Source organism: Triturus cristatus, chromosome 2_2 (assembly GCF_964204655.1).
Source record: "Triturus cristatus chromosome 2_2, aTriCri1.1, whole genome shotgun sequence".
NCBI classification, from domain to species: Eukaryota; Metazoa; Chordata; class Amphibia; order Caudata; family Salamandridae; genus Triturus; species Triturus cristatus.
This window is the reverse complement of record NC_140582.1, coordinates 330,599,384-330,627,207: the sequence shown is the minus strand read 5'-3', so window position 1 is coordinate 330,627,207 and position 27,824 is coordinate 330,599,384. Positions and strand designations below refer to the sequence as shown.

At 44.1% G+C, this 27,824-nt stretch overlaps 1 protein-coding gene across 2 annotated transcripts in view; it reads right to left on the bottom strand.

Annotated features, from left to right (window-relative positions):
* Positions 1 to 27,824, bottom strand: part of TBCK (TBC1 domain containing kinase) — a 1,508,203-nt gene that overhangs the window by 665,144 nt on the left and 815,235 nt on the right. The gene's annotated exons all lie outside the window — the stretch shown is intronic.

Here is a 27,824-nt window from a genome sequence, read left to right as displayed (position 1 = left end):
CAATATTATTTTATCAAGCCTAGGCCTACTTTTTCAAGACTAATGTATAATAAAATGATTCATTCTCTTAGTACGAATATCAACCCAGAGCATTATACTTGTCTACCACGTGGAACAGGACAAAATAAATGCATGTTAGACATCACAAATGTATTAAGTGAGTACAATGACGAGTTTATACTTACCCTGCAAAAATGTTTCTCTTTGTTCTCCAAATAGGGTATTTTGAACAAGCAGACTTTATTCCATGCCTGCTCAGAACACCTACATTGGGGGGCGTGGCTTGCGCCCGTAGAAGATGGCGGACGTCCCTTAGCTCTCCCTGGTTGCGGGGGAGAACGACTGTCCTAACGCGGTGTTGACCGCCTACACGGACCTCCAACTACGCGTCTCGTCTGGCGGAAGAGGAGCTGCACCTAATGAAGTGCTGTCAGCCGGCGGAACCGTCATGTAAGGGCCGCTATCATTATTTGTTTACCTGAGCGGTTCCGTCACAGTAACGGCCGCCATTTCGTGCTGCGCGCTGACAGGAATTTTATCGCGCATTGCCCTCACGGAGCTCTCCTTGCATCGCGGACACTCTCCTTAGTTGCCTGGAACTTCTGCTCGCTGCCACAATGAAATGCTTCCTCTCTGGTCATCTTCCACACAATAAGCATTGACTTCCCCGTGAAGCTTGTATTGTTTGAACAAGCCCTCACAAACATGATTTTTGCTCGTTTTTTTTCTGCTCAATAAGTCTGTGCTGTCATCTAGTGTCCAACTGCTTCAAACATGTAAAGAACAATAATTTCATAACAAGGAATGGCATTGTTTCAGTGGATTGTTTCACTTTGTTCCTTTTGTGGGGGAAAACGTCTTTTATATCCAATTGCACCTACTCCTTAAAAGTAATATTATTCTGATGCAGCCAACCTCACAGACTTTTTGTAAGCTTCAGTCTGCCTCCCAATCTTTAAAGATTTGCAGTTTATTCCGTGGATTATCGCAGATGGGGAGAAGAAGTAACAATAAGATTTCAGATAATTTCAACAGAAGGTGTAAGTAGACTGAAGGAATTTTTTCTTGATATATGGTGCGCACTTCTTGTCTTTCACTGACACCTGAAGGAATGTTATTGTGAATGTAGTTGGAACTTGCAGAAGATGACATATGTGCCTGTTACCTGTGTTACTATATCATTCCGAGTTTGAGGGGACGTGGTCAATGCCCGATGAGAGAGGCTGCGTCAGAGTAAGTTCCCGGAAACGGCACGACAACTTGCGTTCATAGGCTTTTTGATCTGTGACTGACTACAGGCTCGCTCCGCGAGCATATTGTGCATCCTCAGAAACTTTGTTTGTCGTTCCCCGAAACAGTAACCGTTGATTTCTGCACGAATCTTCATGGGGAAACTCCGGAATTTAAAGTTGGCTACTCCTTCTCAACTACCTGTGGACTCGGATTCAGATTCTCCTCCTCGAGACATGGTGGACGCCACAACACCAAAAATAGATCCAATACGGGGAGCCATTCCAAAAGCGCGCAACAAAGAAAAGCTGTCATCCTCTCTAGCTTCCTCTAAACGCTTGAAGAAGGACCCACCATCCCCAGGGAGTAACTCCTCATCCGCTTCCATGGATCTAATTCTGGAAGAGCTTTGTGCGTTCAAACCCTTTATGGAGGCTACCACAAAGAACATGCAGGCCATGCAAGAAAAATGGTCATCTTTGGAGTCACGTGTTCAGTCCTTGGAATCCTACACAGACTCTTTGCAATCTACTTGTTCCCACATTCCGTCAATGAAGAAGGAGATACTTCTACTTAAACGCCAGACGGAGGATTTGGAAAAACAGGAATCGTAGGAATAATCTACACCTCTATGGTCTTCCAGAACTTACAGAAGGGTCAAACCCCACCGTCTTCTTCCAATCCTTTCTGGCCAAGATTTTAGATGCTCCAACTTTAACCTCCGTTAATATTCAAAGAGCTCATCGCCTTGGCCCGAGGAGTGCTAGTAAACCCAGAGGTGTCATCATGCTATTCCTACAATTCACTGACCTCTTACAGGTCCTCTCAGCCGCCAAGCTCAAGAAACAAATTATGTGGGAAGGACATCGCCTCTATCTATCACAAGATGTCTCCAAGGCTACTGCGGATCGTAGGAAGAAATTTTTGGACATGCGGCCTCAGTTGCGGGCCCTAAATGCCAGATATGGTCTACTACATCCTTGTCTCTTCAAGGTCACCTATAAGGACAGAACAACCACGTATGAAGATCCTGCGGCCTTACAGGCATTTCTCCAACGACATGGCCCAGACGTTATGGATGTATCCAGACCTGGTTGACGAGTCCTGCTCCTCCCTATTGGAATTCGTTGGGTTATGATTTTGTTGTCTCTCCGCTAGTGTCCATGTTGTAAAGCCATGACTGTCTCTTCTTCCGAGAGTTGTTTTACTCTTATGTATCCCCTCTGTGGTGTTGTGAAGTGTAGTATAGTTCAATTGTAGTTAGTATTTTCTTATTTCCCTGTGACACGTCTTTTCCTTTAATTGCATATCTCCTTTGCTTCTACAGACATTTCCTTCCTCCTCCCTGATGTACCATGCTATCTTTTTTATACAGTGCATTTTTGGACCCATGGTATTTGAGGTCTGTCTGTATGCTCTGGATGTTGTCGTCGCTGTCTCCCGGCGCCGTCGCCCCATCTTTGTTTTTGAGTTTTTCGTTCCGTAAGTATGTTTCTCAGTCGTTCGTCTCGAATGTGTACTGTCTTTTTGTTGGTTTTTGTCTCTGTCCTTCTCTCTACAACTGATCTCTTACCTTTTTCTCTTTCCTCTCCTCTCTCTTCCCCTCCTTGTCCCTTCCTCTTCTTGTACTCAGTATCATTCTCTTAATGGTTCTTTCTTTTCTTTCCTTTTTTCCCTCTTCGCTTTTTCTCCTTCTGCCATCTCCCCTTCATCACTTCGTTTACATTTTCTCAGTTTTTTCAAGTTATTTTTTCTGCAATAACAAGCATGATGCTGTCAGATGTCTCTCTTTGCTGTTCCATTCCGTGTTACATCATGGAACGTTAAGGGTTTAACCCCTTGTGTGCCCTTGACGGAACCACGCCGTCATGAGCCACGGGCACCGTGTGCTCATGACGGCGTGGTTCCGTCATGGAGCGGCCGCTCCTTCCACGCGGCTCGAATTCCCCGCCTGTGCGGGCGAATTAGAGAGTGGGCGGAGTCGTGACGGAACCACGCCGTCATGAGCACAGCTCGCCCGTGACTCATGACGGCGCGGTTCCGTCATGAGCACCGCGCCACCGTGCTGCCCCCAAACCCCCCCCAGCGCTGCGGCGGAATTCGCGCCGCAGCGAAGGGGTTAAACAATCCCATTAAAAGGCAAAGGGTTTTATCACATTTAGCGAGACTTAAATCTGATGTTGCCCTCCTTCAGGAGTCACATCTCTCTGAATCGGAGGCTTTGAAACTCAAACGTTGTTGGGTGGGTCATGTTTTTTGCTCCCCCACAGTTTCCAAGAAAAATGGTGTTGTGATTTTATTACATAAAAAGTTAAATGTTTCTTCAATCTCTCATGAATGCGATATTGATGGTAGGTGGGTCATTGTTACACTGTTTATAGATAATATTCCTATCACTCTTTTTAATGTGTACGCCCCAACTGGAATTGATAAATCATTTTGGCCCTCTATTTCAACTAAGTTGTCCTCGCTCTCTGGAGATTATATACTTCTCGGGGGAGACTGTAATCAAGTAGTTGATCCCTTCCTTGACCGCCACTCCAATGTTGAATTTGTTCCCTCTAGGATGCACTCTCAATTTGTTAACACCTTTCAAAATAATGCCTTGGTGGATATTTGGAGACTGTGTAATCCTGATCTTAGAGAATATAGTTTTTACTCCCCTCCACATCAATCGCAGTCCCGCATTGACCATATTTTCCTTAGTAAATCCTTATCCCAACACGCTATTCGCTCAGATATCGGGTCTATCCTAATCTCAGACCATGCCCCAATTCATGTGGACCTTGACCTACATCCTTTTTCCCCTCATTCTGGCAGATGGCGTTTCAATAATGCTTTGCTTACAGAACCTACTTTTTGTTCTGAATTCACTGCCTTCGCCACTGAATTTTTCCTTCTCAATCATCCCCCTGATTCCTCTTTTGTTACTGTTTGGGATTCTTTTAAAGCAGCCTCTAGGGGTTTTATTATTAATTTTGTAGCTAGACGAAAGAAACTTCGAGAAACCAAGTCCAAGCACATTTTAGCCAATATTAAGGTTTTGGAGCTTGACTATCATGCTTCTAAATCTGAGACCTCTCTTAAAAAACTTATTGATGCGAAAATCTCCTTCAATAGGTTTACAACTGATGCTGCCTCTAACCTTTTGTTAAAATGTAATTCTAGATATTATGGAGGTAAAAACAATATGGAGAAACTTTTGGCCAATTACTTAAAGATAAGGAAAGAGCGTTCAAAGATTGAGTTCATTAAAACTTCCGCTGGAGACTCTTGCTTTAAGGATAACGACATTCTTTCTGAGTTTGTTAAATTCTATGACAATCTTTACACCCCCGAACACATCCCCGAAACTACGGATTTTCTTTCATATTTTCACTCACTCCCCCCCCCCCCCCCCCCGGCCTCTCATGTAGATTTCACTGACCTCGATCGGGACATTACGCTTTCTGAAATCTCTCATGCCGTTTCTAAATTACGACATGGTAAATCTCCAGGTACTGATGGGTTCACTATTGAATTTTACAGCCATTTCGCCTCTCTACTTCTCCCTAAACTACTACTCTTATTCCAATCCTTCCTTGCAGCGGGTTCTTCCAACGGTACCTTCCAACAGGCTTTAATCTGTCTAATTCCCAAGGAAGATAAGGATCACTCGTTATGCAAAAACTACAGACCAATTTCCCTGGTCAATACGGATTACAAGATTTTGGCAAAACTTTTGGCACTACGCATGGATCCCCTTTTACCCGATCTCATTGGTCCTGAACAATCAGGTTTTGTCAAAGGCCGCCTCTCGTCTGACAATTCCCGTGTTTTTCTTAACATTCTAAGCAAGGCTTCCTCTTTGCCACTTCCCTTCGCGGCTATCTCTTTACGCGGAGAAAGCCTTTGACAGGATTGGTTGGGACTTTATGTTTCAGGCCTTGCGCTGGGTCGGTTTTTCCTCCAAATTTATCTCTATCATTTCTTTACTCTATTCTAATCCCCAAGCTTCCATTTTTGTCAACGGAATGACCTCGGATTACTTCTCATTACACAGAGGAGTACGACAGGGCTGTCCTCTATCCCCCCTACTTTTTGTTCTAGCCCTGGAACCCTTTCTTACCAGAATTCGTATGGACAACAGTATTTCTGGTTTTAATTTCGGTTCACGTCAGGTTAAATTGTCGGTCTATGCTGACGATATTCTTTTCTACTGCTCTGATCCTATTTCCTCTATTCCCTCCTTTCTCCAGCAGGTGTCTTCCTTCTCCGCGGTTTCTGGCTATCGCCTCAATGCTGATAAATGCGAGATTCTACCTCTAAACCCTATTTGTCAAAAGCATCTCTTTTCCCAAACGGGTTTCTCATGGCAGCCATCTAAGATCAAATACCTGGGTTTTTGGTTCGCTCCTTTCTTGTCTGATACACTCAAATTTAATTTTGATTATATCTTCAAGAAAATGGACACGGCTATCCAACGTTGGAACCCACTCTTTCTGTCCTGGTGGGGTCGGCTCAATTCTATAAAAATGATGTTATCGCCTCTTCTTCTATATACCACTTCCATGCTTCCAGTACATATTCCAGTTTCCTTCTTTAGCCGGATTGATTCCTTGTTGCTGAAATTCTTATGGAATGGTAAACGCTCTCGGATAGCTTTGGCTTCATTGCGTAAGGATAAGGCTCAGTCTGGTGTGCGTTTTCCGGATTTCAGAGAGTATCATCGAGCTTTTTCATTGAAGCAATCGATCCGTTGGTTCTCTTCTGACCTTCCATACTATCCGCCCGTCTGGTTAAGTATGGAATCTTCTTTTCTTTCCCCTTTTACCTTTCGCGAGTACTTATCCTTCACGTCTCCCTTGGTTCGCTTTCGTTCACCTGTTATTTCTCACTCTCGCACTCTTCTTCTCCCTTATATATCATCATCTTATCCGTCTCTCCTTTCCCTTCACGAACAGCCGATATGGCACAACTCTCTTTTCAAAATACGCAATCGCACTATTTTTTGGAAGACATGGTACTCTAAAGGACTGTGTTGGATCTCCCTACTAATTTCCCAAGACACTCCTCTCTCTTTTCAAGATCTTAAATCCTCTTTTTCACTGCCCTCCTCTGCTCGATCACAATACAATGCCCTTCTCCCAGTCCTGATCTTATATCTTCGCTCCTTGGCTCCATCTAACGCTATTCCTTTGGATCGCAAAGCCACCTCTTCATTATTGGAAACGTCTCCATCAGCTTCTGCCATCTATAACTCTTTTCGATACTCCATTAACAGACTAAAATCTAAAATCGAGATTGCATGGGAATTGGATCTTTCTCAGGATTGGCCATTACCTTTTTGGGACAAATTATGGGCTAAGCTCCATAAGACCTCTAGAGCTGCTAATACTACCCAAACCTTATATTTTATTTATACCAGAACTTTATGTACTCCACACACTTTGTCCCGTTTTTCACCTGACACATCCTCTATTTGTTGGTCCTGTCCCTGTCCCGATACAGATCTCAAGCACATGTTGTTTGAATGTCCTTCTATCTCCACGTTTTGGTGCCTGGTCTGGACGCAATTACAAAAGATATTCCACTTTCAGATTCCCTTCTCCCCTTTGCAAGTTTTTCTAGGTTCCCCATCACCAAGCCTTCCACAATCGCCTTCCCATTATCTATTACTTGACCTTTTAATTGCTGTGGCTTTTCATACCATTACTTCTAATTGGAAACAGGCTGCAAATGTCTCCTACCACTCTTGGTGGAATGCAGTTTGCTTCCATCATCGCCTAGATACTAATTACATATCTCCCATTTCCCTAGCAGTTAAACGCGACTTGATTTGGTCCCCTTTGGTATCCTATCTTTCCTCCTCTGCTCCAACACACGCTTCTCCAGACCCTGACACCGTTGAGGTGCGTAAGCCACCATGATTTGATTTTCTTGCTACATTATTGCCTTTTGTTATGACATCACGTTCTATTGTATTATATGATATTTTTTCATTCTTATACATAGGTTTGTTTGTATTTTTCATGCTTGTCATATTTGCTTTTATTGAGAGCTTCTATTGTATTGCTTATTATGTGTATTGCTTACCATGATGATTAAATCCCCTTCCCTTCCCCCCCCTTTTTCTTTTTCCTTCAATAAACTCCAACTTAAAAAAAAGAACACCTACATTGACATTTTCCCTCCGTTTTTATCTTCAGTTAATAGTTGTCAGAACCATAAGTAAGAACAAGGCTGAACCGATCCTTTAGACAATGTAGGTGAGCCCCTGAGGTGAATGCCCGCAGAGCGCACACACACCAGAGTAGTTAAGGGTCTCGGCCGGGGTGGAGAATTGCTAATTTCCATTCGCCAAGAGCTGCAAAACTCTTGCATCCGTTCGGACTGTAACACTGACATGCAGTTGAGAGAGAAAGGCATGTACAAAAGAAAACACGCACTGGCATAGCTAATAGATCTTGCCTTTTGGCTTTCTAAGTGTTTAGCCATGCAGCACATTATCCTGGGTTAAAAGCCAATAGGTCTAAGCGACCTGAGACGTTTAGGTTCAGAATGGAAGACGAGTGAGCAGGCTGCTGAGCAAGCTCAGGTAGGGGGAACCAGCAATACTGACAAGAGTTACCTGCTGTAATGTGTGTCCTCCATTACCAGTAACAACAAAGTAAAATGTTTTGTATGGGTTCAGCAATCACTCACATCACCTGTGTGGCATTCTGACCCTCTGCTCCTTAAAAAACTGCTTAGGCTCAGTGAGTTGAGCTAACAGGCACGCTATGGAATGCTAGTTGGGGTCTACAAGAACTCCTTTAGTGCCTCAGGGATGGCATGGGAATATTACCCTGTCATTCAAGGGTCATTCTTTCACTGAAAAATGACCACCCCTTATAGCTAATTTTATAAGTACTTCTCCCCAACCATCCCACCACCAACTGCGTTACTATTTTGAATGAGCGTTGGAGTGGTTTCTTTTCTCGGGACTAAAACTTGTAATTAAAACTATACAATTTGGAAGCCCACTACCCCTTCAGTCTCCAACCTGTTGTTATCAATTGCTGTCCTTTGCCTAGAGCTGGGCGCAAGATTAGTGATGTGTACACTGGTAATACGCCTCTACTCGCTGCTCAAACCCACAGTGCAGCACCAATCATTTTAGCACAGACTTCTATTAAGGATGTTAATAACCCATGTGCCTGGGATGCTATGTGCCGTGCCTGGGCGTGCCTGGGATGCTATGTGCCGTGCCTGGGATGCTATGTGCCGTGCCTGGGATGCTATGTACCTCTACCAGGTCCTTTACAAAACGTGAGTATTCGCGGTGCTAAAGCTACTAAATAAATTAGCGCCCATGAAAAGGGACCGACTTCTTGGCAGGCCTTCTCAGTCAACACTGGCGCGCAGCCCCGAAGTCTTCCTGTCCTACGATCGGACGCCTACCAACCGACGCAGGCGCCTCCGCCACCATGCTTTATACATGTATTCAGTGAAGCAAAAAAGTCCCTCTTACTGTGCGACCTTAGCTTTAAAAAAAACATTGCCATAATAGCGACGTGTTGAGCTTATCCCTTGGTTAACAGCATTGAATTTAACAGTTAAATACATTTTGTTATGGAAATTCCACATTTCTGGACGCTGGCCAGGTCTGACAGTTTTACATGGCTAAGCAAAATAAAGAGAAGGCTAACTTATAGGAACCCAAGAAACACAAATATATGAGGGACGTTGCAGCATTCCAATCATTTCTCCCATTACACACCATCACTCTGAAACAAGAAGCTCGGTGTGCCACGCTGCCATATTTCTCGCCACCTTTGTTTCCGCAAACGACAAAGAATGATGTTAAAGTATGGAGTGTTCTAGACAATAAATCATCTGTGGTCCCGTTTCAGGGGAGAAGCGCGAACAATGGTCACCTCTCCTCCTGAACAATCTACACAAACAAAATGGAGGGAGGTGGTTAGCTAGCGCCCTTAGCACGTTGCCCGTTTTTCCGAACTAATTTGCCACTATGCACAAGGCCTGGGTTAGGGGAAAGTGAAAAACGTGCATTTTTAACAAACTGCAAGAGAACACCGTCCTGCGCCCCCTCTCCTATGAAGAGTGCCTGTCCAGCAAATGTAAATCACTCAACCCTGACTGGCAACATCAGCATTCACGGCCCCAAAGAGATCAGAGCTATTCAGCCAGCATTATGCAGGAGCACAATGTACACGGCCCCCCGGCAAACAAACGCCGAGTTGAACCCTGAACGGGCCCGAAATCTCGCACACCATGGCTCAGGGTCTTTTTCACCGACTGCAGAGCCCACATGTTGAACTTTATGGATTAATAAAAAAACGCTCTGCAGTTTAGACGTTTTTAATTTAATCTACAACTGTTACAACATAAATATATATAATAGCTACACAGTGGAAATGAGTGGGGATTAACAGGTCAATTAAACTTCCACAGACCGTTGGCACAGAAAGGCAGCCGCTGGGAGCCGAAGAGCTCCAGAGTAGGCCATCCATTTTAATGCTGACAAGAGCAACTTCCCTGGAATCTAGAACGTTCCGGTATACAAGAGAACATAACAAGTCAGCCAAGCATAGTAAACACGAAATACGCACTAGCACAGTGCGTCATTTGGTTAAGAATCTGCTCTACAGATCAAAAAGTTCCATTTACTAAAATGTCACTTTCAGCAAGCCTAATCCCTAAAGTGAAACCGGACCGCGCTAGAAAGAACAAACAAAGAAGAGTGGGAGGGGGTGCAAACATGGAGCGCAGGCTGCTAATTAAAAAAACAGATGCTCAAGAGAAATGGTGGGGGCGGGCACAGGAATGCAGCTGCCGCCCTGCGCGCCGCTGCTCGCTCCCGACAGCAAAACACAGTGGGAGTGACACATTGGAAAGGAGGTGAGACATGCACCCGCCTTTGGCCATTTGCATGCTTTTATTATTGAAAGACACACGCAAAGGCCAATCCAATGTGTGGGAGGAGTCAGACACACACGGAAAAGTTTGGAGTGCTCACAAGAAGCCTCCCATAGAGCAGCGCATGAGCGCTGCGCTAGGCTCGACCTACAAAAGGAGATATTGCTATTTGGAAAACTAACTTCTTTAATCTATCCTTTTAGTAGGGTTTGCACTGTTGGATCCTACTAAATTGATAAAGGAAACTATTTTGAACATTCCTGGAGGGTTTGGCAATTAAGAAGTGCAATTTAAGATAAACTATGGCTGTTCTGCTAAATCTGCTAACAGACAGTCTACCACAATATTAACCAACGTTCATAGAAACAATAGGCACATCCACTTTAATGACTGTTTAACCTCCCTGTGTAAACAAAAAGAGGATAATAATTTTTTTTCTGAGTTTTATATAGCACAAACTTGACCCAGATTTATCAGAGTGTTTTACATGAGCGCCGCTTGCGTTACAGACGAACACATCCATTTTTTTTTGTTGGGCATGGGGAGACTAAGTGATTTGCCCAGAATCACAGGATGTTGAGCGTCCCTGCCGAGCCTCGAACCCGGTTCCCCAGCTTTGACATCGACCGTTCAAGCCGTAAGGCCACATCCTCTTCCCCAAGGTTTAGCCCTTTTGGAGACAATCTTCTTTGATAAGTAAACAAGAAAGGATCAGAGCTAAATTAATTTTTTCCATGATTTTCATTGCAATTTTGATAACAAGTTACACACAGCACTAGACCGCAATGGTTCTTTCCAATCCAAGGTGTGCAGCTTTTAATGAAAATATACCTCCGGTGAAAATTAGGGGTGGGCGACAAATTCCGCTCAACCGGTGGAGTTCGTGGAGTTTTGTCCACTGCTTTCCGCTTGGAATGTGGAGTTCTGGCAAAACTCCACCAACGGCCACGTGGCAGAGTTTCTTCACATGTGTGGCTCGCCAACTCTATGTTGGCGAGAGAGAATTTGCATCCCTAGTGAGATCTACATACACTAGAACGATCACCAACAAGACTTCTCAAAGTGGGTGATCACTGCAGGTCATGACCGTTTGCACTGAGACAGCTACTGCTTGAGTAGAAAATCTACTCAAGCAGCAGAAGGAAGCAGTGCCCTCTGGCGCACCGTGTGGTGCTGTTTGCGATGATTTTACAGAGCAGAACAATTTCCCAGCACTAAAAATCGTGCCAATTACGTGCCGAATTCCGCCAATTCACAGACCTACACTGAATTGCACAGTTTTTATGTAACTGCAAGGAATTACATGGAGTAAAACTCCCCGAGTTTCCACCACCCCTATTGGAAAAACAGTGAGTCATACACTGTCTAAAGTGTTAATAGGCTTTCACTTAAGGCCTGGCAAAACAGAAGCATACATAGTACACCTATCCTGATGACACACAATGTACAAAGCTCACTAAAAAACGCCTCAAACTATTGGATAAAATAACAAAAGCATATAAATAACTTTCAAAGTGAGCGTTTCATGTGGAGTTGATTGAAGGGCAAAGAGGGAGGCCTCATAAATAAAGGTAAAACCATGGCTGAACCATAAGTAGGAGGCACATGAAGAAAACAAGATACCTAATGCTTCTAAGGCAGAGGCAAACCAACTACTACTGTGGAAAAACAGAGATCGCGCAAGGAGGTTATATCTTACTTCAATTAACAACCCAAAATGAGGTTTAGCAGTTCTGACGACCTAAGGCTGGAGAATCCTTTCTTGGTTAAAAATATTGTTTATGAAAATCTTTGTACTTCATTAAAACTGAAGAGCTGAATCCTCCTCCTTCGCCAGCGAACAAGCCTGGCCATAGCAAATGTGGCCCTTCACATAAGGGCGGTAGCAGACAGTTGCACCACACAGGGAATCTGCAGGGTCCTACAGATGCATAACAGCAGCTTGAACAAACCAGTCCCTGCTTCTATTGATTTCTTACACATAGGTGTTATCAGAGACAGACACTGGGGCTGGAAGGAATCCTCACATGTCCCCATGAGATTCAGAAGAGGAAGAGAGGAGCCACTCTATGAAGCCTGAGGTTGCAGGGCCAAAGGAATATAAAAGGCCCTGTGGTAGTGGCTTCGGGTGGGGGGCTCCAGCTGACACTTTTTCACCTGAAAAATACTTCAACCTGTGGGTGGTGTCACCCGCAGGTGGCTCAAGAACAAAATAAAGGGGGCTGTCGGAGCAATACATGGCTGCAAACCTCTGAAAAAAGAGAGAAGAGCCACCACCTGGAAAATTGCACATACAGGGAAAAGTGACTAGGATCCCACCAGAGCTTGATCACAGTTAAAGCATGGTAGGCAGGAAGTAAGGTGAAAACACCCACCTGTGAGGAACCAGAATGGCGCCTTTTTATCAGAGATGGTGTAAGAGAAGCATTGGTAGTCAGGATGTTGAGGGAGAAGAAGCCACACAGAGATTCAACAGAGTTCAGGACAGGAGTTGGGGCAAACAGCACTCAAGAGAGTCTAGATTCTTAGTCCCATTAACATCTTAGAAAGGGCACTGAACAATGACTCAGTGGCACGGAGAAAAGACAACTGGCTGTAACCCAGCAGATGTGTTAAGGGGAGCTGAGCCATGTTACCCTCAGCAGCGTAGACAACACCCAGAATGAGTGTGTTTCGGAAATCCCCTATGGTTGCTCTGCTCAGTGGAGGTGGCATCACAGGTAGTGCAGAAGTACACAGAGAAAACGAGGGGTAGGAGAGATAGGAACCATCACACAAAGCAAGTGACCTTGTGGAGCCTCTCAAGTCTTCTGCACCAATCTCAACAATATCGACCACGCAGTGCGTGTCCCTAGACAGAAAGTAAGAACTGAAGACTGAGCCATGTAGGAGCCCAACAGATGGCAGAAGGATATAAACATGGCACAGAACAAAGGCAAACAAACGCTCTGCTCATTTAGACATACCATGATTTGGATGTCAAATCACACTGATCAAAATACAACTGATAAAAGAACTAGCATTCAGAGTCAAGCAGCAACAGAGCGGATGACATGGTTGGAAGCAGGGGAAAAGGCAATGATCAGTGCAGAAACGTCTATCAATGTTATTTGAAAAGAAGGGCTCACATAGCGACACCAATAGGCACTTCAAGGGGGTTCCCTGAAAGAAACAAAAGAGTCAACAAAGTCAGTGGTCAGCAGGGCAAAGTGGGTGAGTTTGTGAAAGAGAAAAAATCGAAGTTGCCACTGCAAGAGCAGATCTGGGGCCATTCTGGTACGAATTCGGTGAAGATGCAATTGAAATTTAAGGTATAGCTGACTAGCTCAAAAGAAGAATGGATGAGCAAACTATGGAACAGGAATAGCTATGCACAACAGTTCAACTATTACAAAACTAGAGCATCGAGCTAAAGGTCAAACATGGGAGCTTGAAAACCACTTATGAAAAAACAACACTTGTGTTTACTGGGCCTCACTGGGAGCCAATGGAGACCACATTCTCTTGAATATCCAAGACAATCTGCACAGAATTAGAGACGATACAGAAGTGACTCTAATTAGATTGGCCTTGTGTGGACTATGAAAAGGAGCTCCACTAGACATTTCACCTCCATTTTCTTTGAGAGAAAGAAAGAAGCATGGGGAAGCCCCAAAAAAGCAACAAACTAATCTAAGAAAAAAATGAGAATTAGTTGTCCCGGGACATGGAGGGGTCATGCGAAGAAAAACAAAGGAATTCTGTATCATCACAGAAATGTTAAGAAGAAACGATATATCACCCATCCCATTGGACTTTACTTCACTCGGAAAGAGAAGAAAATTTCACAGCGCCTAACATACACTGATACGGTCACGTCGGAGGGCAGTCTCACAGCGATGCTACCTGGCTATCCTGGAGAGTTCTTGTGGGGAAGAAGTGAAAAAGTGAAAAGTTTCCAGATCCTGTCTGGAGGATATGTATAAAGAGTGGGGTCTGTGGGAAGATATAGCTATCAGATATGTATGTACAAGTATTTTAGTCATCATTACTTTTAAAGATCTGTATGTCTAATTGGTGAAATAGCAGTTGACTCTTGGAAAAGACCACTGAGTCACATTACCCAATGAATAAGATTAAGCCTTGTACCATGTAGTGAAAGAGCCACTCTTGTGGTTTGGCACCCTATGATGACCTTCGACTACCACTATTTTAATGATTTTAGTGTGTTATATTACCCTAGCCTTAATGTAGGATGGTCCTGCATATGCCTGCTCCTCTTCTGTCTTGTAATCTTGCTGTCTTTTAGTGGGAGCTGTCATGGAGTAGAACATTACTATTGGCTTTGACATGGCCTCATGTCATCTTGTTAGCTGACTTTGCCTTGCTTCTGCGTGAACAGCAGTGCTTGCAAGTTGTTTGGGTTTTGAGAATTATAAGTGCTTACTATTGGCTTTGACATGGCCTCATGTCATCTCGTTTTCTGGCTTTGCCTTGCTACTCGCACATAGCTGCAAAGTGGGGAGGGCAGGTTTCTGCTCTTCACTTGTTTTTCGCTCCTCACTGACTAGAGTGAACTGGATATTATCTGTTAGAATTTGCAACTCTGCCTCGAAGTCAAAATACGGGAGCTTGGTCAGCCTCCGTCTTGGCCTTGATGCAGACTGGTACAGCCAGCTCGGTTCTTTCTCATGAGAAGGGGGCGAGGTTTTCTAGAATCTTTCCCTCACGTTGAATAATGGTATTAAAGCTGGGAGCCTTCGGGGGCCAGGTGGAAGTTCACCACAGAATAGACGTATTCCTGTGGAGGTGACGGAACTTGAGTCCTGATTGAAACTCCTTCCTGGGCTATTGAAGGGAATTTCAGAAAATTAAAAGCGTTTTCCCAGATACCAATTAAAATTCCTGGATGGGAGGTAGTCCTATATAGCGCATTAGATCATAAGTGGGCTAATTGTGCTGGGCTGAGTGAGAATTGGAGTGTGTGTCTAGCTGATGCTGAGCCAGCACAAGTGGTTGCGTGTTTGAAAAAAGTGCCTGTGAAGAAAGAAGAGGAGCTTGCTATGTTAGGAAGAAGGGCCTGGATCCTTTTAAATGCTTATCGTATAATGCATGAAAAATGTGTTCAGTTGCAGGGTGAATGTGAGAAGTTAGAGAAACAAGTTGTTGAAGCCAAAAATGCCTCTACGATGCTAACCTGTCAGAATTAGTTATTGCAAGATAAGTTGGAAACCTACCAGACTGTGGCAGAAAAGGCCGCAGTTCGTATCGCGCAATACAAGTATAGGAAAAGGAGAGGGAGGGTTAACAAGAGAAAAGTATGTTTAGCTATTGCAAAGGTTGGAATTGACTGGGACCCTGAAACATGGGATGGAAATATTTGGAATTCCTCTAAGTTTTCAGACTCTGGTGGAGAGTGTGATAAAGCTGGCAAGCGTGATCAGGCTGGCAGGCAGGGTGAGTCAATGGAACGCAAAGTGATTCAGGCGCAACCCATATCAGACCCTCCAGCTTTTTCGCGATTTCGCGATTCACAAAAAAATCGCGAAATCGGGAGACTTGCGCGATGGCCGCGATATTTACATTTGTAGCCGCGATATTTTCAAAAAAGTTTCTACCGGGAGACAGCAAAACAAATAATGCCCTTTTATTGGCTGAGCGCGCACACGTCATTACGTAACGCCGTCCAATATCTACTTTGTCCTGCCCTGGCCAAGCTGTGTGCGGCGATCATGAACAACAGTATGTGAACAGCTTTCATCAGTCGCTTTTTTTCTCAGAACAAGTCTGCAGAAATCGGAGCCTTGATCAGCAGCAATTAAAGAGAAAAATAACCACCCGTTAGGTTACCAGATATTTTCTTCAGGCGTCCACAGCCACTTGGATGTTTTTGAAGTTGCAGCAGTTTGAATTCTAAGCTGACCTACTAAAGCATCTGGCTACACAGGATTTTGAATCATTTGGTGGTTTTACCTGTCCTAGTTGTAACGGAACGTGCTGTTTTGCCGAACATATCTTCGTTCACTAGGACATTCCTGCGCAGCTGTTGTGCTTAGAGAGGTATTTTATTTTGAAAGCTTCAATGCGGTCTATTAAATTAGAACTAATCTTACTAAAGATCCGATGTTGAACAATTTTGTAAGCAAGTGCACTACATGAAAATCTCAACCTTCTGCAGTTCACTAATTGTGTGCTTATAAATGCTGTCATTTGTATCCTGGAAATATATGCAATAGACACAGGCATGTATACACACACAGATAAATTTTAAAAAAATGTCCTTGAAATTTCATGCAAGCCAACAAACATACAGTCACTTTTAAATATGCACACACATACAGACAAAAATAGATCGCTTTGAAAAAGAAAGAAATTTCGGCTGCCAAAGTTCCCAAGCTTATCCGGGCACCGATTGGATATAATGGAAAATGCAGTGCCCCCCATCACAAAAACAAGACTCCAGAAACACCCTGGTATGCAGCTGGTTGACTCCGGGGCATGGTAGACAGAGGCACCCAGCCTTGAAAACCGACCTGGTGGGGTAGTGCATGCTTTTATTATAGATACATAAAATTGTGCTGTACAACGAACTGTCTGGCTACATTTAACAGTGGTTGAAGGCACCCATTCCTCTACTGCAGCCCAGAATGCGGTTGAGCTGTCTAGTGGCACTCACCTGTGCTGTGGGGCCTGGTATCTAAACATTTTCAAGAGTTGCTCGTAGCACCGCCTGAGTTATGGCGATCACTCACTCTGGCTCTGAGGCAAACACTCCTCTTGGCCCACAAGTGTAGCACATTCTAGACGGGTCCAGGAGGCAGAGGTGCCCCGGCAGCTGTGCATACATGGGTGCTAAAACACCGCAGGGAGAAATAGGGCCCCCTCTCACGAGATGCAGATAAGGACGCTTTAAACATGCCTATTTCACAGTGGAGTACTCAGGTAAATCAGTTTACATTGATTTAAGGCTGAAAAGGAATGATTACGAGTTAAACAAAGTGCCGCAATAATGCCGCTAAATTTCCATTTTTGTGCCGCTAAATTTCCATTTTTGTGCCGCTAAATATGCAAATCTATGCCGCTATATCCTGGGGGGTCTGGGTCGGAAGATACAGGGTGGTCCTAATTATCCACAGGGAGTTGCGATGGACTGTATGGAGGACTTTACTCAGGAGATTAATGACTTTCAGACAGATTCCAACAGAGACCCGGAGAATCTCTGCTTACGTGGATGGTGCAGTTGTTTGATGTAGGCGCTGCTGGAGTAATGTTAGATCATGGAGATGCAGTGAAATTCTGTACGCTTAGTTCTGATTCTACAGTGCAGGAGCAGTTTAGGAATTACAGTGACAATAATCAAATCAGCTTGTTGCAGTAGGCTGTGATTGGATGTAGTCATAAATACCCGACAGAGTCAGACTGGCCAGTGAATGACAAACCTTGGCATACATTGGGAGATGCTAATCAGAGTCTTAAGGAGGAGGTGATGAAAACTGCTATTTTTCTGGATAATGCTCATAGGTTGATGGATGGTCTGTTGAATTCGTAGGTGCGAAATAGAATAATTCGTACAGCTCCCCCCGCATACAAACAAGTGATGATGACTTTGCTAATCAATCAGACTGGTAATACTTCGGCACAGGTGGTTGAGGCAGTCCATGAGTTAGGAGAATTGGGAGACTGGATAAAGACTGAAAGAGCTTCCAGGTCTGATACTCATACAGACAATGTTTATGGCTTTGTTCATTGATGGAGTGGAAAAGGAGAAGGTAGATGGAATAGAGACTAAAAGTCTGTGGGAGATGTACCGGAAAAGAGGTTTGGATAAGAAGGAAGGAAGCAGGAGAGTGAATAAACAAAATAAAACCCAAAGACAGTCAGATGAGGGCGAGGAGCAGGAAAAGGAGGGGGAGAGACCTGCCCACTCGAGGAGGCAGGAAGGGTGAGATTTAGAAAGCGACTGGCTCACTGAGAACCCGAGGGAGGAGGATTTTCTCCCTCAAGGATATGAAAAATTATACCCAGATTTGACTTGGGCAAAGGTTCACAGATACAAAGCAGATTAGGAAATAGGTCAAGCTCCGGTACAGAGATGGACTCGCAAAGACAACAGATCTTATGTTGACATAGAAATTCATTTGAAACATCGTAATGTTCAGAAGGCCCGAGCCCTAGTAGATACAGGAGCGGAGGCCACTTTGATATATGGAAATCCCAGAAAGTTTAAAGGACAGTATTTCACAATTACAGGCTTAGGTGGTAAAGAGACACCAGCAGTGCAGACCAAGGTCCAAATGAAAATAGGGAGAATACCAAAAAGAGAATATACTGTATTGATTGTGCCCCTCTTTGAATATATTATTGGAATCGATCATTTGAAGGGAATTACTCTGTATTTGGAGGATGGGTACTATCAATTTGGTTCAAAGAAGTACATTTCAGTTGGCTCTGTAAGAGTGGGTCACTTGAAAATTCCCCCAGTGAAGGTGCCTCAGGCTACTAAGGTAATTCATTTGAAACAGTACAGAATTCCAAGAGGGCATGAAGAGATCAGTGCAACCCTACAGGACGTGATAGAGGCAGGGGTGGTGACTCCGGTCACTACCGCTTGGACTAACCCTGAGTGGCCTGTGCGCAAAAGTGACAATACTTGGCACATGACAGTTGGTTATCATGAATTGAATATGAAAATACAGGAGCACCCTGGGACTTGGTATGCGACTGTTGATATTGCCAATGCTTTCTTTTCGATACCAATTGCCCCTGAATGTCAAGAGCAATTCAGTTTCCCATGGGATGGTAGACAAATGACATTCAAATATTTGCCATAAGGGTACTTACATAGTCCCACGATCTGTCACCAGCTGGTGGCAGAGCATTTGGATGAGGTGTCAGTTATTCCTGGAATACAGCTTTGTCATTACATTGATGACGTGATGATACAAGGAGAGACACAAGAACAAGTGCAGACTCAGACAGGATTGTGGAGCATTTGCAGAGCAAGGGATGGGAGATAAATCCCGCCAAATTACAAGGACCCCCTCAAATTGTGAAGTTTTTGGGCATTCAGTGGCATCAGGGACACAGAGAGATGGTGCCCAAAGCGAAACAAAAGATCAGAGGATTTGCAGTGCCCCGATACACAAAGAAAGCCCAGAGGTTCTTTGGTTTGTTTGGTTTTTGGAGACAGCACATCCCTCACTTGAGTCAGATTTTGGCCCCTTTGTACAAAGTTACGCGAAAGAAAAATGCATTTGAATGGGGAGAGCAACAGCACATTGCATTTGAATTAGCAAAAGAGGCTATACAGCACGCTTTGGATTTGTGGCCAGTACGGGAGGGGGATGTTGAGCTGAATGTGACAGTACAAGGACCTTATGCTAATTGGAGTTTTTGGCAGAAGCAGGGAAGAACGAAAGTACCTTTAGGGTTTTGGACAAAGAAATTGCCAGACGCTGGAGAGAGGTACACCCCCTTTGAAAAACAATTGCTTGCATGCTATTGGGCTCTGGTGGATACTGAGCAATTGACCCTAGGGCACGATGTAATTTTGAGACCTGAACTTCCAATAATGCAGTGGGTGAGGAGCTTCCCCAAGACTCATAGAATTGGACAGGGGCAGGAAGCCAGCATAATCAAATGGAAGTGGTGTATTCATGATAGGGCCCGAGTAGGTCCCAAAGGCACCACGGTGTTGCATGAGCAGGTGGCGCAGGTGCCAATGGAAGAGACAGAGGTGTTGCATGATGTACCTGAATTACAGGAGTCTTCTGTAAAGTGGGGTAAGCCATTTAGCGAATTGTCCGTGGAGGACAAGAAGCATGTGTGGTTTACTGATGGTGCTGCCAGGTATGTAGGGGCTAAAAGGCACTGGAAGGCGGTGTCATTCAATCCTGTGACCCAGAAATTGTTGACCACTACTGGAGAAGGAAAGAGTAGTCAGTTCGCAGAACTATACGCTGTGTACCAAGCTTTGAAGCAAGAATTGCCAGGAAAATGTCATATTTACACTGATTTGTGGTCTACGGCCAATGGGCTAGCAACTTGGCTTCCCACGTGGCATGCTCATAATTGGATGATAAATACAAAGGAAGTGTGGGGTAAGGAATTGTGGAACAAAATCTGGACCATGTTGACACAAAGTACAGTTACCATGTATCATGTAGATGCTCATTGCTCCACCGACTCACTTGACCAATGGTTTAATTCTGGCAAGTGTGCAAGAAGGAGTAATCCTTCTTACTGGTGGGAGCACTATTCAATTAACAGATGACTGTTATCAACTGATTTAGATTTGCAATTTTCAAATTTCAACTCATTCAGGTGAGTTTAATCCATGAGTTCAATGATTTATTGGTCTTTCAAATGCATTAAGCAACATGCAATTTCATCCAACATAATCATCAAGTATTGTATCCATAAAGTATTATACTCCAATTATATTCTCAAAACCCAATGCATTTCGGGTCAAAATGCAACCCTTCGTCAGGGGTCATTCCTAGCAATGCTAAAATGTAAAGAAAACAGAAGGCGGGGCAGCTTACAGTCCAGTACACTACAGTGACAATGTAACAAAAGTGTTCAATCTACAGTGAAAACGTGTGTTGATATGAGACCACGTGAAGGGTGACTAATGAACTAAAAAAGCCTGAGACTCTTATGGCCGTGAAATATGGTGAATAAGCCAGAATATCAGAAATAAGTAAAAAGTGAACATTAACACCATGCTGTATTACTAGTGGATGAAACAAAGGCACAGAAAAATGCGTGATGTTATTTGTGATTGAAATTGGTGCCGTACGAGGCAACTATGTAAATTAGCCGGTTCCGATAGACGCCGTGGCTATAAAGTGCACGAAACTCAAAAAAGCAAAATACAGTCGAGTTTTTCGTTATAGTGAACATTAACACCATGCTGTATTATTAGTAGATGAAACCAAGGCACAGAAAAAGCGTGATGTTTTTGTGAATGATGCCGTTCGAGGCAACTATGTTACTTAGCTGGTTTCAATAGTGAGACTTCGTGTCTATTGAGTGTACGAAACTCGAAAACGAAGAGTAACACAGTCAAGTTTTTCGTTAGTGGTTTAAACATGCGAATAAAAAAGTGCGCACGCAATTACCGGGTGTTTCTTCACTTTGTACAAACGTTAGGTGACGCTACGCACTTGTGACCTAAACCAACTGCTAATACAAGGTGCTCTCGATCTTACTGGATTGGTTTCTCTTGTGTCCTTACTCCGCACGAAGGCTGTTTTAATTCTCTCACAGATGAAAAAGCTAAGATTTCAGAGTCAGAGGTGGCAACGCAGGATTCTGACCTGGTTGGGATTGCGAAGTGGGCACATCAGAAATGCGGACACTTAGGAGAACAGATTACTAGCAGGTGGGCAGAGAATAAAGAGATACACGTTCCCCTAGATTTGATTAAAACTGTGATTTTGCAGTGCCCTGTTTGTCAGCATGCCCGACATAGATCAGTCCCACAGATAGTGGTAGGACAGCTAGGTAGAGGAAAATTACCAGCACAGATTTGGCAGATAGATTACATCGGGCCTCTGCCAACTAGTCGAGGATGTCAATATGTGTGCACGGCTGTGGATACATACTCTGGATATTTTATCGTGTTTCCATGTAAACGTGCTACTCAGGTGAATACATTGAAAACGTTGTACTTGATGATTTTGTACTATGGAATTCCATTACAGATCCAAAGTGACAACGGGTCTCACTTTAAAGGCAGATTGGTGCAGGAATATTGTGTACAGCACAACATTGAGTAGATTTTTCATATCCCATACTACCCACAGGCTGTGGGTTTGATTTGAAATTTCTGATGGCTCATTGAAAAACTGGAGAGATCATTTGAGTGAAGCATTGCAGATACTAAATAACAGACGTTTAGCGAATGCAGAAACACCTTTAATGCGAATTTTAACAAAAGGTTTGCAGATTCAGCCTCATGTGGCCACCAATACCATTCTTTACTGTACCGGGCGACACCGGAGGCTGCAGGTCTTGACCTGCATGCTTTGAAACTGTACAGACTGAAACCAAGAGATATTACACTCATTGAGACAGGACTGGGAATTCAGATTCCCCCGGAGCACTTTGATTTAATTGCCCCACGATTTGGATTGGCTCTAAAGGGCATCCAAGTGCTGGGAGGAGCCATTGATGCAGACGATCAAGGTGAAATCAAAGTCATCCTACTTAATAGTGATGATGCAGATTTGATGATACAATCTGGAGACAGAATTGCTCAAATGGTGATCATGCCGGTGTACGGAGGGGTAGTTAAGAAAGGGACTGCACCAGCCCTCCTCACCGTACGGGGGAAGGAGGGTTTGGCTCAACTGATAAGACCCCAGGAGCCAAAGTGTGGTTAGAGTCTCCAAACAGTCCCCTCACACGGGCAGAAATCATTGCAACTGGAAGGGAAAATGTTCTATTGATTATGAAGCCAGGGCAGGAAAAATGGGAACATGTGCCTGCTGATAAATATTATTTACGAGAATGAATAATACCTGTTTTGTTTCTGTTCTTTTAGATCACAGTATGGCCTGTTGGTGCACTGCTTGCGTTCGCTGGTGCTGGTGTGGTCGTGTGCTTGTGGGGTTGGGGGGACGAGGAGCCCCTTACCCCGAAGTGGCCAGCCGACCCCACAGATTGACAGCGCTGCTAATGCGACCTGATAACGTGTGGTCTTATCTTGCACAGACAGTCCTCAACAGATCGTACTTCTGCATGTCCAACATGAAAAGCACCATGGATATTGTTTCCACATGCCTCGTAGCTATACCCACCCCTGCTGAAGTGCTCTTGCAGACGTTTAATGTTGCAAATGCAGACGGGGCAGTGGAGGAACATGATGTAAGATCTCTTTTATCACCTTACGAATTTTGACGCTTTTGTCCTGAAACTACCGATACGGATTGGAAGAACATGACACAAGTGATTACTTTTAATATTATTGAAGCCGACGTTTGTTACAATTTAACTTGCAACCCAACTACCATTGGTAAATGTGCTCAAATACGACTTGACGGAGGTCAACCCACTATGTCTTACCAGGAGACAATTTTATGTGAAACCAGACGTGACAACGTTTGTGCAAATGTGCACAATCACATGGTGTGTAAGAATATATAGTAAATGCTGGCAGTCATTTCAGGCATGTCAAACTGCCTGTAGGGTGGTTATTCTCTTGTGGAAATATTACTATACGTATATTTCAGCAAACATTACAGGTGGACCGTGTGCCTTCACTAGATTAGGTCTCATGATGCTTCCGTTAGATCCATCATCACATGCTCGGAATACGAGAGAAGCTGATTTTGAAGTGCATTTATTATCAAAATCTGAATATATTAGTTTAGCTGCTTCAAAAGTAGGAATTCCAGGCCTAGCCATTTATAATTCTAGAGCTGTTAGTGAATTAGCACGTTTCATGGTGAAAAATATTAATCATACATCAATTGCTTTAGCAGAATTATTACTAGATGTACGGGGGCTAGAAGAGCTATATTACAGAACAGAGTCGCTATTGATTTGCTCCTAAAGCATGATCATGGATGTTCAGAATTTAAAGGAATGTGTTGCTTTAATCTTTCAGATCATTCTACGTCAATTCAATCTCACATTGATGTTTTACACAAGTTAGCTAAAGATGTCAAGCGGGAAGCAGAAAAGGGATGGTGGGTTGGTTGTTTGGGTGGTTGCCAGCTTTTGGTAAACTTTGCTCTGTTCTAGGTAGGATAGCCTTAACAAAATGTATCCTGGTATCTTTATGTTGTTGCATTCAGTGTGCGCCTAATCTCTTGTCTATGCTTCGTCCCCAAGTAGTTGATTTCAGACCGATATGTTACAGGAGTCATTGGTCAAGAGATGAAATGTTATAAGTGAGGGAAAGATGTATTGACCATTAACTCCATTTTACATAACTGACTCCATTTTGAGCTATTTCTACATGCTTTGAAATTATTATTACATGCTTTTATGATTTCACAGTATTATACTTGTGCTTTCAGTTCAGTTTTGATATATTGAAGTGATGATAGTCGAGGGTCATGGGGTGGAATGTAGTGAAAGAGCCACTTTTGTGGTTTGGCACCCTATGATGACCTTCGACTACCACCATTTTAATTGATTTTAGTGTGTTATTTTACCCTAGCCTTAATGTAGGATGGTCCTGCATATGCCTGCTTCTCTTCTGTCTTGTAATCTTGCTGTCTTTTAGTGGGAGCTGTCACTGAATAGAACAGTATTATCGGCGTTTGACATGGCCTCATGTCATCTTGTTTTCTGACTTTGCCTTGCTGCAGTGCTTGCAAGTTGTTTCGGGTTTCAAGAATTATAAGTGCTTACTATTGGCTTTGACATGGCCTCATGTCATCTTGTTTTCTAGCTTTGCCTTGCTGCTCGCACGTAGCTGCAAAGTGGGAAGGGCAGGTTTCTGCTCTTCACTTGTTTTTCGCTCCTCTCTGACCAGAGTGAACTGGATATTATCTGTGGAATGTGCAACTCTGCCTCGAAGTCAAAATACGGGAGCTTGGCCAGCCTCCGTCTTGGCCTTGACGCAGACTGGTACAGCCAGCTCGGTTCTTTCTCATTAGAAGGGGGCAAGGTTTTCTAGAAACTTCCCCTCACGTTGAATAATGGTATAAAAGCTGGGAGCCTTCGGGGGCCAGGTGGAAGTTCACCACAGAATAGACGTATTGCAGTGGAGGTGACGGAACTTGAGTCCTGACTGAAACTTCTTCCTGGGCTGTTGAAGGGCTTCCCCAGCTTGAGTTGGCAAGGATGATGCAAATTCAATTTTGCATATATTTTCTACTCTTTGCTATTTTTTATTTAATAAAAAAGTAGTCAATGCGGGACGAGGGAGCGGTGGACATGAGAATAGAAAGTGTAATCCTGTGTCTCTGGCTCCTGGTAACGCCAAGCATCGATGAGGCCCTGAGCTTCTATATCACGCTTAAGCGCTGCAGACATAGCCCCCGAAGATAATGGGATTTGGTTCTCGAGAGAGCGAGTTTCAAAGTAGGTCGCGGAGAAAAGCAATAGTAATAGTAATAGTAAAGCTTTATTTCGATATAGAAACATATCATAAAAGCAAAACATGACAGCATAAAAACAATGGTCGAAACAAAGCAATTTACAATTCGTATTACCATTAAAAACATTTCATATTTACACGAGATAAAAATTTATGAAAAATGAAAAAGGGACACTTTACTGTATCGTCAGTTGTTTAGCAGATCTTATGCGCCAAGCCCAGCCTAGGAATTTAGCCAAACAAATGGCAAAAAAGGGTCTTGTATCTGAGAGCAGTATTCTTATAGCTTCCAGATGTGAGCGAGTTCCCAGGCTCCTACAAAGAGGCTTCAACCACCTCCGTCTAGGGGCCATATAGACTCGACACTCAAATAGAAAGTGTGCGACAGATTCGATTTTTAGCTCGCAGAATGGGCAATAGGGTACAGTTTGCAGTGGTGGTTTCCAGGTAGAGGTAAACTGACATAAAGGTAAGACCCCAACCCTGAATTTAAAATATAATGCCCTATCATGTGAACTGTGAATCAAGTCCAAATATGGTTCTCTGGAGGGGATATCTTTAACCATCAAAAAGTTGGCAACAGATCTTGGGTGATTTGATTTACCAAGTCTCTCGTTATCCACCCAAGACCAGTAAGCCTTCTTCAGTTCTTGTTTAGGAGGTGCTGTTTTATTTTCCCACGCAGCTCCCAGACCGAGCTTGTATAATGCCCTCTTGACCTCTCTGAGCCAGGCGATCTTATGCCAGCCAGGTAAGGACAGTACATCTTTTAGGGCGTCTGCATAGCTGTGGAGTTCGGGGACGTTCCAAATTCTAGACCATAGTAGTAAGGGGCGTAATTTAGCTTGCTCGCAGATTGGACGAGTACCTGCGTCCAGCAAGAGGGGGATTGTGGGGGTGCTCTGGGGTAGCCTCATCAGATCTTTGTGAAATTTATTTTCTAGGTGGGCCAAAGTATCCACTCTCTGGGTACCCCAAAGTTCTGCGCCATACAGTGCTGCACTCACAACCCTACCCCTATAAATATCAAGAAGTGCCCCAATAGGTTTTATGGAGGAAGCACGCTGCTCTTTAAGTAAAGCACCAACAACCCTCTTATGGGTTAGAAACACTTTTTGGTGATGGGCCTTCCAGCTCATACTGTCACAAAGACGTATGCCTAAATAGTCAAATTCTTTGACCCGTTCTAATGTGACAGAGTCTAGAGTGGGGGGTTTAACAGATTTCTTAGGGGGGTTGAGGACAAGAAATTTAGTCTTGCCAATATTTATGGCCAGTCCCTTGGTGTCACAGAAGGCCTTGAAGCTGGAAAGTAGTAACTGTATGCCTGCAGGTGATTTCGAAATCAGGAGGGTGTCGTCCGCAAACAGGAGCGTCGGGATTTTCCTTCCAGCCAGGGATGGTGCATCTGCAGGATGTTGAAGAAGGTGCTCCACCACTCCATTGACGTAAAGCGAAAACAGAGTGGGGGCAAGCACACACCCCTGGCGGACGCCCCTGTCTACTGGAATACACGGGGTTTTTTCTCCCTGGGCACCCCATCTGATTTGGGCAAAGTTGTTTTCATGGAATTTTATCAGCAAGGCCAACAAATAGGGAGGTAGACATAACTCGTCAAGGACCTTCCACAATAATGCTCTTGGAACCAGGTCGAAGGCTGTTTTTAAGTCTATGAAGACTAAGTATAAGCTGCCCCCTCCTAGCACCACTACCTTCCAATAGAGCATTAAAAGGCGGAATGTCTGCTCGACGGTGCCTGTCCCTGATCTAAAACCCGCTTGGAAATCACACAATATCTGATTTTCATCCACCCACTCCAGAATCCTGCCCAATACCACTTTCCCCGCTACCTTTTGCGTCGAATCCAGCAAACTGATGGGGCGGTAATTGGCTGGGTCTTCCCTGCTACCCTTCTTGAAAATGGGGACTACTTCAGCGCCCCTCCAAGAGTCAGGGAAAGACCCCCCCAACATAACCTCATTAAGAAGAGCAGCAATTAATCTGCTCCAAAATGGGGGATTATTTTTTATCAAGTCGCCCGGGATCCCATCAGGTCCTGCCGCTTTGTTAGAAACAATACACCTGATTGCCTTCTCTACTTCCAAGGTGGTAAATAGGACTTCATTTGGTGGGAGATCTGTGGAACTGAGCCTTGGGAGCGGGTCTGGTTGCGGAGGCCCTGTCTGAGCCGAATACAATTTCGAAAAGTGGGCAAACCAGGCAACACCAGGGATATTACAAGTCAGTTGTTGATCAATGGGCTTGTCTCTTGATCTTAGCAAGTCCCAGAACCCCTTAGCATCTTTCCTTGTGCTCGCCTCCGTTAGGTCACGCCAAAAGTTGAAATCATATGTCCGCTTGGCCTCAGTCACAGTTTTCCTATAAAGTTTCCTTGCAGACCTGATGGTAGCTTGGTCTTTTCCTTTTACTGCAGCAACAAGATCACCCTTAGCAAGTCGACACTTGGCTGTGAACCACTTTTCACTTGTTCTCAGGGCCCCCTTTGAAGCAGTTCTGGAGCTGGGTTTGGGAATGATGAACAGCCCACTTAGTGCCGTTACAGTCTCCGTAAATAACGATAAAAACATCTTGCTATCGCTATTCGTGCTATGAAGCCTAGATTCAGCCTCTAGTAAGATGGTTTCAGCTTGTGACA